The following is a 13,318-nucleotide window of genomic DNA, read 5'->3' as shown; positions in this document are numbered from 1 at the left end:
GGGAACCAAATGATGGCCCTGGCTAAAACTGAATATAGGAAATATCTCTCTCCAAGGTCCCAGGCTAAGATATATGGCAAAGATGACATTGGGAAGAACAAATTCCAGACTATGAACTTCATTAAGAAGTACAAGCATTACTTCAGTGGGTGTAATGCTTTAGTGGATGGAAAAGGTCCTTGATCCCAAACTGCCAGCAAAATGTACAGAATTAAAAATAAACCCTACCGACCTGAAAATGCATAAAAGAAAAACAAAAACAGATAATACACAACTGCACAGTAATTTTTTTAAAAAACCTTTCTCCCATGTTACATGCAGGTAAAACATTTAGCCAAAAAACAAGAGGCTTCTCTCCATTAATCACCTGAGTATATGTCTTTTTTCTATTTCCTAGTAGCTGTTTTTTCAATGAAAATAAAATGATAAACTTCAGTTTCTTGAAGAAATTAAACACAACTTTGTCGATCTCCATCTTATTCTTCCAGATATTCTTGCAGTATTTTTTCTGTGCTCTTTTTACATCTGATTTCGTTTTTGCAATGCACAGCAGAGGAGCATTTTAGATTAGGAAATTCAAGCTTGTGTGGTTTGTGATTTAGTACATTATCCAATCCAGCCCAATCCAAAATTGGATTGAACAAACTGTGGCTAATTGAATATACATAAAAACCTTGTGAACACAAGCCAAAATCTCCTTAAGAACGGAAATTTGCCTTTCAGTTTTTTGATCTTCCTTTCCTTAGCCAAACTTCTTGTGTCCAAAACTGGAGGAATTATTTGGTATGTGGACAGGTGCCATGTATGAAATATCAGGGAAATATGATGTATACCGTATTTTTGGAGCATAAGACGCACCAAGATTTTGGCAAAAAAAAATTAAAAGGTTTTTGCACTCTGCAGACCTCCCCAAAACAGCCCGTTTTTCACAAAAACAGGCCCGTTTTTTTAAATCAAAAAAGGGCATGAATAGCCTTTAGGAGGCTTGCAGAGTGCTCCTGTGTCCCCCAAAAACCAGCAAAATATTCACAAAATTTTTGTGAAAACAGGCCCAATTTTTGTCCAGAAAAAAAGGCATACATAGCCTTTAGGAGGCTTATAGAGTGCTCCTGGGGACTGGGGGGGGGGGGGGGTTGAGCAAAAAATGGCCTGTTTTTCCCTCATTTCTGCCCTCCTCAGCCCCCAGGAGCACTCTGGAAGCCTCCTAAAGGCTATGCACAGCCATTTTGGTGAAGCGGGTCGGGTTTCGGGAGGCAAAAAGTGCTGTATTCAGTGTATAAGACAAACCCAGATTTTCACCCTCTTTTTTGAGGGAAAAAAGGTGCATCTTATACTCCAAAAAATACGCTATATATAGGTGATATATTTTAAATTATAAATGGTCTATTTTGGGGCGGTGGCAGCATGATGACTCAGCAATTAAGTTGCTGGGCTTGTCAGCTGGAAAACTGGCAGCCCAGGTTCAAGACTGAATGCCATACGATAGGGTGAGTTTCTGTCCTCACCCCAGCTCCTGCTAACCTAGAAGTTTGAAAGCATGCAAATGTGAGTAGATAAATAGGTATCATTATGGTGGGAAGGTAACAGTGTTCCGTGATATCATGCTCACATGACATCCACATGTCTTCAGACAGCATTGGCTTAATGGCCTTGAAATGGAGATGAGCACTGCTCCCTTTAGTCAGCAATGTCTAATGGAGTGAAATCTGCAAGGTCTTCTTTTTATTAAGCAAGCGTTATTTTAGCAAGAGAGCGCTAAAGGGTTTATTTCCCCAAAAGTGATTTCGTTCTTCACATACCTTGGAAACAGAAGAAAAAAATGGGGGAGGGGATTGCTTTGTATTGTAAAGATTGAACATTTAATACAGTACAATCATTCACAATTACCTCTATTTTTAATACACAAACCTATGATAAAGATGCTCTTCAGTATCAGTTAGTAACAATTATTTTCTCTTCAGTTCCGCTCACATGTTCCCATGGCTGTCATCCAAAATGTTGGGAACATTAAACCTGCTGAGCAGGTAACTGTAGTTAGTTTTATTCTCCCCATCCTTGCAAGAACTTGCAAGGATGTAAACCAATGACAATTTAATTCACTAGGCCAAATTTTGACTTTGTAAATACTGTGTTACCCATGTTAAATATGGAAAATACAAGCAAATAAGAGTTATTTTGTTAAAATGGTTGCAGGGGTCACCTGCATTGTAATCTTTCTATTATTTTGATCTGGGTAGTCACTGTATCAGAGATGGTATTCAGCAGGTTCTGACCAGTTCTGGAGAACCGGTGGCAGAAATTTTGAGTAGTTTGGAGAACCGGTAAATACCACCTCTGACTGGTCCTGCCCCCATCTATTCTCGGCCTCCCGAGTCCCAGCTGATAGGGAGGAAATGGGGATTTTGCAGTATCCTTCCCCTGCCATGCCCACCAAGTCATTCCCACGAAGCAACACCACGCCCACGAAGCCACGCCCACAGAACCAATGGTAAAAAAAATTGAATCCTACCCCTGCACTGTATCCATTTGTCTACCTAATTGTACAAACTTAAAACAAAGAGTTTGATGAAAGGGAAAGGTACACTTTATTGGACCAGTTAACAGAGCTAAATTAGCAAATCCTTAAGCTCTTGTGTTATTGAGGAAAATTGGGCCAGAGAAAGCATCTGTTCTGTTTTCCAAGCAGTCTGATGAGATGGTTGGTGTAACTTTCCATTTCATCAACCTCTTTATTTTAAGTCTGTACAATTAGACTGACAAATGGCACTGAACACAACGCACTTACATTTTCCGCTTCTGGGTTGAAATCATGACAGAAGAGGTTTTTTGCACCTGTGCTAGAACCTTGTGACAACGAATCACGTAATTGTACTATTAATTGTGGGAAGCAACCTTTGTATGCTTACTTTATTCTTAAGGCTCAGAAGGTGACATAATTGTGATTATGCTGCTAAGTGGAATGCTCTTTACAGGATGTCAGCCAGCTCTGCCTCTTTTAAGGAGATTTCCATTCCTCTCCTCTACATCAATCCTCTTCGTCAATAACTGAAATGTGAGAAGAAGAAGAAGAAGAAGAAGAAGAAGAAGAAGAAGAAGAAGAAGAAGAAGAAGAAGAAGAAGAAGAAGAAGAAGAAGAAGAAGAAGAAGAAGAAGAAGAAGAAGAAGGAGAAGAAGAAGAAGAAAAAACTATCCTATCCACTACATGGTTCCATCATTCTATTATTTCTCTGACTTGTGATTTCTTTGGGAGAAGTTATAGTTTATGAAGGGATACCAGGAAGAGGAAGTAACAAAGGAGGCCACTAAAGTATGTCATATCTTGTTCCTTGTACAAACACACACACACACATGCACGCACTAGCTTGCATATGTTTTCTCCCAAAGGTGAGAAATTGCATACTGTACCTAGCTTGGCAGTTGGAAAGACACCTTAGGAAACCTTTTAACTAAAGATTGTCTGTACTTTTGGGGGCATTGAGGGTGCTCTGTTGAGAGAGGGCTCTTCAATTTTGACATAGATGGTTCTTTGACCCCTGTTTCAAACCAGTGGTCCTGTCAAAAATGTGCCCCAAGAATACACTAAGGTAGAAGCTTGTCCACCCCAAGCATAAAACACCAAGACACAAACTGAGCAACGTAGCATATGCAGTACATGTGCAAATCTGTCCATCGGGGCAACAAAACAACCACTAATGTATGGCTTTTGATTCCGCAGCCCATCTGCATTTAAAAGGCAAAGGCCATTATTTTGAAGATAGCAAAATCCACATTTTGGACAGAGAGGACCCCTGGTTTGAAAGAGGGGTCAAAGAGGCCATCTAAGTCAAGGGAGGAGGGATACAACATCATTATCTCCGGTCTACAACACAGTCCTTTCAGCAGTTCCATTTGCACCCATTTGCATTACTCGGGTGATCCTGAATTCACATATAAACCTCCAAGTGCCCCAAATGACTCTCTAAAAGATTGCAATTGACCAGCTGTCTACAAGGTATATACAGGTGAAACTCGAAAAATTAGAATATCATGCAAAAGTTCATTTATTTCAGTAATGCAACTTAAAAGGTGAAACTAATATATGAGATAGACTCATTACATGCAAAGCAAGATAGTTCAAGCCGTGATTTGTCATAATTGTGATGATTATGGCTTACAGCTCATGAAAACCCCAAATCCACCATCTCAGAAAATTAGAATATTACATGCAATCAATAAAACAAGGATTGTACATAGAACAATATCGGACCTCTGAAAAGTATAAGCATGCATATGTACTCAGTACTTGGTTTGGGCCTTTTTTGCAGCAATTACTGCCTCAATGCAGCGTGGCATGGAAGCTATCAGCCTGTGGCACTATTGAGGTGTTATGGAAGACCAGGATGCTTCAATAGCTGCCTTCAGCTCTTCTGCATTGTTCGGTCTCATGTCTCTCATCTTTCTCTTGGCAATGCCCCATAGAGTCTCTATGGGGTTCAGGTCAGGTGAGTTTGCTGGCCAATCAAGCACAGTAATCCCACGGTCACTGAACCAGGTTTTGGTGCTTTTGGCAGTGTGGGCAAGTGCCAAGTCCTGCTGGAAAATGAAGTCAGCATCCCCATAAAGCTCGTCTACAGGAAGGACGCATGAAGTGCTCCAAAATCTCCTGGCAGACGGCTGCATTGACCCTGCACTTAATGAAGCACAGTGGACCAACACCAGCAGATGACATGGCTCCCCAAATCAACATTGACTGTGGAAACTTCACTCTGAACTTCAAGCATCTTGCAGTGTGTGCCTCTCCATTCTTCCTTCATACTCTGGGTCCTTGGTTTCCAAATGAGATGCAAAGGTTGCTCTCCACAGAAAAGAGGACTTTGGACCACTGAGCAACAGACCAGGTCTGTTTTTCTTTAGCCCAGGTAAGATGCTTCTGACGTTGTTTGTTGTTCAGGAGTGCTTGACAAGAGGAATATGACATTTGAAGCCCATGTCCAGGATCTGTCTCTGTGTGATGGCTCTTGATGCACTGACTCCAGCCTCAATCCACTCCTTGTGAAAGTCCCCAACACTTTTGAATGGCCTTTTCCGACAATCCTCTCCAGGCTGCGGTCATCCCTGCTGCTCGTACACCTTTTTCTTCCATGCTTTTCCCTTCCACATAACTTTCTATTAATGTGCTTTGATACAGCACTTTGGGAACATCCAACTTCTTTTGCAATTGCCTTTTGAGGCTTTCCCTCCTCATGGAGGGTGTCAGTGATGGTTTTCTGCACAACTATCAGGTCAGCAGTCTTTCCCATGATTGTGATTCCTACTGAACCAGACTGAGAGACCATTTAAAGCTCAGGAACCCTTTGCAGGTGTTATGGCTTAATTAGCTGATTGGAGTGGGACACTTTGAGCCTAAAATATTGCACCTTTTCACAATATTCTAATTTGCTGAGACTGTGGATTTGGGGTTTTCATGAGCTGTAAGCCATAATCATCACAATTATGACAAATGTTACGACAAATTATGACAAATCTTGCTTTCCATGTAATGTGTCTATCTCATATATTAGTTTCACCTTTTAAGTTGCATTTCTGAAATAAATGAACTTTTGCACAATATTTTAATTTTTCGAGTTCCATCTGTAAATCCTACCATTCCCCACCATCCAGTCAGAGCTGAAGAAGCTTCTTGGATGAGAAGCTAAACATCTTCAAAGAAAAATTAGAAAGTCCAGTTGCCTCTTGAAAGAAAGCACCTTTGGGCCAAAGTTCTAGGTCATTATTTTATATTATTATTCGATTAAAAAACAATATACCTAAAGTGCATGGAAGGAATATAGAGTTGGCTCATTTGATGAAGGTTGTAATAGATATAATTGATTTTGCTGATAAGAAATGAATGATGAAGTTTTTTGGATTTTCTTTATATAGGTAGTTTTTGACTCACAACCACAGCTGGGACCAAAACTTCCATTGCTAAGCAAAATTTTACAACTTTTTATCATAGTTATTAAGTATATGATTGCAGTTCTTAAATGAATCACACTGTTGTAGAGCAAACACAGCTTCTCATTGACTTTGCTTGTCATAAGCTGGCTAGGAAGATCACAAATGGTGATTTATATGACCCCAGGATGCTGCAACCATCATAAATATTCTGCAATTATAAATATATGCCAGTTGCCAAGCACCTGAATTTTAATCATGTGATCACATGTATGCTGCAATGGCCGCAAGTGCAAGGACTGGTCGTAAGTCATCTTTTTAATACTATTGTGATTTCAAATAATTGGTAAATGAATGGTTTTAAATCCAGGACTACCTGAAGTTAAATATTGAGAGATCGGAGAGAAGAGAGCATTTGTTGTACTTTAAGAGATGGTGGTAAGTTACTCACATTGTTTATACTTAAAAAGGAAAATTACTTTTTTATTGAGGTTTTTTTTTCTTTTCCACACTTTCTACTTTTTCTGTTTATTTTTGTAGTTTGTATTAGTTTTTTGATTTTTTTAAATTGTAATCTCTAATGAAATTATTTTTTAAAAAAAAATCAAACGAACAAGCTACACCTGGAATTCAAAGGACTCTATTGGAAACGCAGCGCACCTCCTTAAAACCTACTCCTGCCAGCTCAACCAGCTGCCATCAACTTCAGAAAGAGCCGCGCTTGCCTATTCAAAATAGAACTTGATCTGGCAGATATCTGCTACTGTTGTTGAGGATTTCTGAAGGTCACATGTTAGGTTCAATCTTCCAGGAAAAAGAAGAGCTCTCTAAAACACATAAACCATGTGCTGGAACTGGCCGAGAACTATGTTCTTGCTGCAGTTATAAGGCATGTTGTAACACTTTGCCTGTCGGTGTTCCCCTGGAGCATAAGACGCCGCGAGAGAATAATGAAGACATTGAATAGCTTGACTGACAGCTCCAGCGGCACCTAGAAAAGAATCCTGATTGCAACACAGAGTCAACCCTTGGTTTAAATTTTCCTTCTGATCTGTACCATCAGAAGGAGGCATTTGTAAACACTAAGGCAGTTTTCACAATCAAATGCGCACACATGCACCTACACACATGGATAAAACTAATCTTAGGAAGCTTTGTTCCAAATACAACTGAATATCCATTGTGTGGCTATCAGAACTCACTGCAAGAGCAACAACTGAGATGAATATTTCACACATACTGATCCCCCTCTTCCCCAAATTCCTCTTGATTCCAATGAAAAACCAACCCTAAAGTTATTGCCAGTTTTGGTCCGACAGGTGAATAGAACAGATGCTGACAGAGAAAATCTAAAACGTAGCCCATCTATTCTTTTTACCCACCTTAATTTCAGCTCCACCTATCACTACGGACACTTTAAAAGAGAAAACCTCTGAAATTTGTACTCATAAAGCAGATTACAGATAGTCATAGTTTAGACAAATATCACAGAGAGGTCTGATCAATGTGCAGTGCATTTCTAAGCAGTTCTAGTTCTAAATAGTGTAAAACCTAGAACTAAAATCTAGATCTAGATATCCCTTCTGACCCAGGCTGCCACAACAAAGAGTAAGATTGGAATGATGATCTTGTAGCATTTTTGTGTGACAAGCTCAGTTTTGACACTGTAAATGAATTCTGAGTCCTAGCTATGAGCATTAAAACAACTTGGAGTGTCTCTACTGTGGGCTAAAATATGTTTTGGCACCTGCTTCTCCAGTTAATTATCTCAAATTCTTATATATAATTAATTAAATCTGGAAAGATCAATGTTTGCATACCTCATAATGCACTGATGTCATTGAATTCATGGATAAATTAAACAAACAATGAATGGCATAAGGACATTACACCATTAACAATCTAAGCCCCAGAGCTCACTGTAACAGCATTGTCAAAAAGGCATTAAGAGTTGTTAACCTAATTTTGCGAAGCTTCTTCTCCGGTAACATTGTACTGCAAACTAGGGCATACAAAACCTTTGCCAGACCAATTCTCAAATGCAGCTCGTCTGCCTGGAATCCACACTGTACATCGGACATTAATGCAATTGTGGGAATCCAGAGATATTTCACGGGAAGAGTCCTCCACTCCTCTGCTCACAACAGAATACCCTATGTCACCAGGCTTGAAATTTTGGGCTTGGACAACTTGGAACTACGCCGCCTATGGTCTGACCTAAACATAGTACACAAAATTATCTGCTACAACGTCCTACCTGCCAACGACTACTTCAGCTTTAACCTCAATAATACACGGGCAAACAATAAGGTTAACCGCTCCAAAGTAAATTGCAGAAAATACTACTTCAGCAACAGAGTGGTCAACACCTGGAATGCTCTACCTGACTCCGTTGTTACATCCTCTAACCCCTACAGCTTCAACCTCAAACTGTCTACCGTGGGCTTCACCCCATTCCTAAGAGGTCCATAAAGGGGGCGTGCATAAGGATCCCAGCGTGCCTAACATCCCTGTCCTACTGTCCCCATTCATTTGTACTCATTTTCTTTGTTCATGTCCATGTTTATACTTATACCTGTTATCTTGTACATGTTTGACAAACCAAATAAACAAAAATAAATTTAAAAAGTAAAATAAGAATGGACAATGCAGCCAATGGGTAGTGTAACTAATAAATGCAGTTGTGTGTATGGGTCTCCTGGAATGGATTAGAGGTTATGTACGGGTGGATCAGGAAGAAGTAGGTGAGGTCAAAGGAGAGAATAGACATGTTCATAGAAAGAGAGTAGGCATGTCCAAATCCTTTTTTCTTTGACTCATCTACTTAGTTACAACTTAATTGAAAATCAGAGGCTGCATTGTTTTGATAGCTTGAGTTCTTCCCTGAAAGCTGGCATTATCGGCATTAATTAAAAGTATTATCAGTGCAAAGCTGAGAAGGGGGCCCTGTAGCCATAGAAAAGTTTAGATAAAGGCCTGCAGGCTGCAAAGGTATGTATTTAAATTAGTGAAGGAAAGAATTGTAAGCACTTTTGGGAATCAGGCTGGGAGAATTTGTATATGTCCCTGGAAATCCCACTTACTGGCATCAAGTATCTAATTGAATAGTTTAACCCAGCTTCTTCTTCTTTTCTTTTCTTTTTTTTTTAATCATCATACTGCATTGTGATGAAATGTTTGGATTGACAGACAGATAAATGGATGACCCTGCTGTGCCTTCTTCTGAAACATGAGTTAGGTATTGCGTTTTCTGTGGATTTCTTTTATAAGGACAATTTATAACATGCCGTAACCTTAAGGATATGATTACTGATTAGAAAGAAGATGGTTAGGTAACACTGTAGTGTCCAAAAAGACACCGAAACTCTAATCACATTACTGAACAGTGTGTCTGTTTATCTTAAACCATCAGTATTCAGTTCTTCAAAGCTCTTTGTTTTTGCATTCTCACCCTATGAGCTCATAAAACATCTGAGAGGGAGTGGTTTTTTTTTTTCCTCCTTTTTTTTTAAATTTGAGATTGTGCACTAATCTCATAACAGTTGGCAAAACACCATAAAACAGGTTGGCAGTCAAACAAATAACTCTACACGAGACCAAACGTAATTGTGGGTTATTGAAAAATGCTTCCTATACATGACTGGAATTCCCCCTTGTTAGCTGAAAGTTTTCTAAACTGGCCAAAATACATTGTCAAACAGACCTGAGGGCTTTCATGTGGTGCCCTGCAATGCAATCTTGATCCGTGTTTTTTTAAAGATCCACTCACTAATTTGACGTGAAAAAGGATTATTCCCTTGGAACTTTCGTCCACGGTCACCTAATCTGGAAGTCAGCTAGCCAAATCAGTGGTTAAAACCCACCCAGAGAAAATATAAGGGGGAGGGGGGGGAAATGACTGAGAGAGCAGAATTCAAACGTGAGGAAGTAACAATTTGTTTTTGCTGATACATTCTCTACTTGTATTGTATACGGTAACCCACTTCCATTCAGAAGGCACAGTGGAGCTGTTATACCCATTACTCCCATGCACCAGAATGACACAACCAGCAACCCTCAGGAATCAGATACACAACATATATTTAGACCAGGGGTGTCCAAACTTGGGAACTTTAAGACTTGTGGACTTCAACTCCCAGAATTCCCCAGCCAGCCATGCTGGCTGGGGAATTCTGGGAGTTGAAGTCCACAAGTCTTAAAGTTCTCAAGTTTGGACACCCCTGATTTAGACCAAGGGTATCCAGAGGTGGGCTGCTACAGGTTTGCCTGGGTTCGGGAGAACTCTTAGCTAACCTATGGCCAATTTGGAGAACCTCCGAATCCCACCCTGGCTGGCCGCTCCCACCCCACCCTGCCCCTCCCAGGAGTCTCCATGCAGCCTGTTTTGGCTGCAAGGTAAGTGGAGCGCCCACATGGAGGCTCAGGGAGGGAGGAAAATGGGCCTCCTGGAAGGCCTCTGGAGTCCAGGGGAGGCAGTTTTTGCCCTCGCAGAGGCTCGAGGAAAGCCTCCGGAGACTGGGAAAGGCGAAAACGCCCCCCCCCCCCACCGCCATGATACAGGAGGCCGACTAGGCCTCACCCACCATGGCCATGCCCACACAGCAACTGGGCAGAGAAGGCATTGCTGAAATTTTTGAAGCCCACTTCTATGGGTATCCAATCTTTTGACTTACCCAAGCCACATTGAGTGAGTTGCATATAAAATACACAATATAGATATTGGCATCTTTCAGTCTGAAAGACTATGGTATTGTGGTCTGGAAAGAGGTCCCAAAGCAGCATCTGGTGTGGCTAAAAAGGCCAATTTGAGAGTGGCAATCCCTTCCACACTGAGGGCAGATGCATTCTGTCCCCCTGCCCAGCCTTCAGATTTTGCTGGTTCCGGAACTGCCTCTTTGCCTCACCCTGTCGAAGAAGTGTCTCTATGAATTGCTGCCTCTTTAGCCTCCAAGATGAACGATTAGAGGTTAAGTTTCCCAGCTGTTAATGTCCATTCCCAAGGACTTTAGATCCCTCTTGCAGATATCCTTATTGAGAAACCTTTTTGGGAGGAGTTTGACTTGGTTGCCATCGAGGATTTGGACAGATTGCGTGGACGACTGCGACCTACCACATGTTTGCTGGACCCGTGTCCCTCCTGGCTTGTACTGGCTTCCTGGGAGGTTACACGCGACTGGCTCCTGGGCCTAGTGAACGCTTCGTTGGGTGAGGGGTCTCTCCCGGCCGCCTTGAAAGAGGCGGTGGTGAGACCCTTGCTCAAGGAGCCTTCCCTGGACCCTACGGAGCTGGCCAATTATCGTCCTGTCTCCAACCTTCCCTTTTTGGCGAAGGTTGTAGAGAGTGTGGTGGCTTCTCAGTTCCCACGACATCTGGAGGAGAATGATTATCTAGACCCGCGCCAGTCCGGCTTTCGCCCTGGGCACAGCACTGAGACGGCCTTGGTCGCGTTGGTAGACGATCTCTGGAGGGCCAGAGATAGGGGTTGCTCCTCTATCCTGGTCCTATTAGACCTCTCGGCGGCTTTTGATACCATCGACCATGGTATCCTGTTGCACCGGCTGGAGGGGTTGGGGGTCCGGGGCACCGTTTTGCGGTGGTTCGGCTCCTACCTCTCCGGCCGGACGCAACGTGTGTTGGCAGGGGGGCAGAGGTCGACCCTAAGCCCCCTTACTTGTGGGGTGCCACAGGGGTCGGTCCTCTCGCCGCTCCTGTTCAACACATACATGAAGCCGCTGGGTGAGATCATCCGTGGTTTCGGGGTGGGATATCATCTGTACGCTGATGATACTCAGCTGTACATTTCCACCCCGAACCACCCCAACGAGGCCATCAAAGTGATGTCCCGGTGTGTGGAAGCCGTACGGGTCTGGATGGATGACAACCGACTCAGGCTCAACCCTTCCAAGACGGAGTGGCTGTGGGTTCCGGCCCCCCGGTTCAACCAGATAATTCCATCTCTGGCCATTGGGGGCATTCAACTTGCCCCCGTGGAGCGGGCGCGCAATTTGGGCGTCCTCCTGGATGCCAGGCTGTCCATGGATGAACATGTGACAGCCGTGGCCAGGGGGGCGTTCCACCAGGTTCGCCTGGTGCGCCAATTGCGCCCCCTATTGGACCGGGACGCCTTACGCACAGTCACCCATGCGCTGGTGACGTCTCGCCTGGACTACTGTAACGCTCTCTACATGGGGCTCCCCTTGAAATGCACTCGGAGACTGCAGTTGGTCCAGAATGCGGCCGCGCGGGTGATTATGGGGAGTACCAAGTACTCCCATGTGACACCTCTCCTGCGCGAGCTGCACTGGCTCCCTGTGGTCTATTGAGTGCGTTTCAAGGTTTTGATTACGATCTTTAAAGCGCTCCATGGCTCAGGACCTAGTTACCTGCGGGATCGTATTCTGCCCCATACATCCCTACGACCCATCCGCTCGCACAGAGAGGGACTTCTCCAGGTGCCGTCTACCAGACAGTGCCATGGGGCGGCGCCTAGGAGCAGAGCCTTCTCTGTGGCGGGCCCAGCCCTGTGGAATGACCTCCCCCCGGATATTAGGACTACTACTGACCTCCGCTCCTTCCGTGTCAAGCTCAAGACCCACCTTTTCCAAATAGCTGGCCTGGCTCGACCATAACTTAGTAACGCTCCTGATGGGTTTTTAATTTAGTAATTTTATTTAAGGGGATTTTAAATTGTGTTTTTAACTGTCTTTCACTTAAGTCCATCCTCCTCCATGCACATATGTATATGTCTCTGTTTTTGTATATATGTTTGTCTTATGTGTATTTTTATCTGCTTGATTGTACGCCGCCCCGAGTCCTTCGGGAGAGGGTTGCGGCTAATCAAATAAAATTATTATTATTATTATTATTATTATTATTATTATTATTATTATTATTATTATTATTATTATTATCGCAGCTGTGGTCTCCCTCTGGGATGCTTCCCTACACTAATTCTCCACACAGGAGATCTTTCGGAATCCGACCATCAGCCATTCTCACGACATGCCCAAGCCAGTGTAGACAACGCTGTTTCAATGGTGTCAATATAGTTAATGGATGCAAGTAACAAACTTATTTTTTTTTAATAAATCTTGTATGGCTACATTACTAGCTGTCCAGGGCTACATGTGGCCTACAGGCTGTGGATTGGATGCGCCTGATTTAGACCATGTTCTCAATGCAGAAATCCAAAGTACAGTAGAACCTCTGGTCACGAACACTTCTGACAACGACCAAATTGGGTTCCGACCAAAAAATGCATTATTATTTTTTTGCAGCCAATTTCCTCTTTCACGCCATTTATTTTGTAAGTGCCAAATTTCCAAAATTAGGTTAGGGTTATTCATATTTATTTATTTATGGTATATGTACCGTCCATTTAACTCCAGTGGACTCTTGTATC

The sequence above is a fragment of the Natrix helvetica genome (genome assembly GCF_964273705.1).
Source record: "Natrix helvetica genome assembly, chromosome: Z".
NCBI lineage: Eukaryota > Metazoa > Chordata > Lepidosauria > Squamata > Natricidae > Natrix > Natrix helvetica.
The sequence above is the reverse complement of the archived record's forward strand: the minus strand, read 5'-3'. Positions refer to the sequence as shown.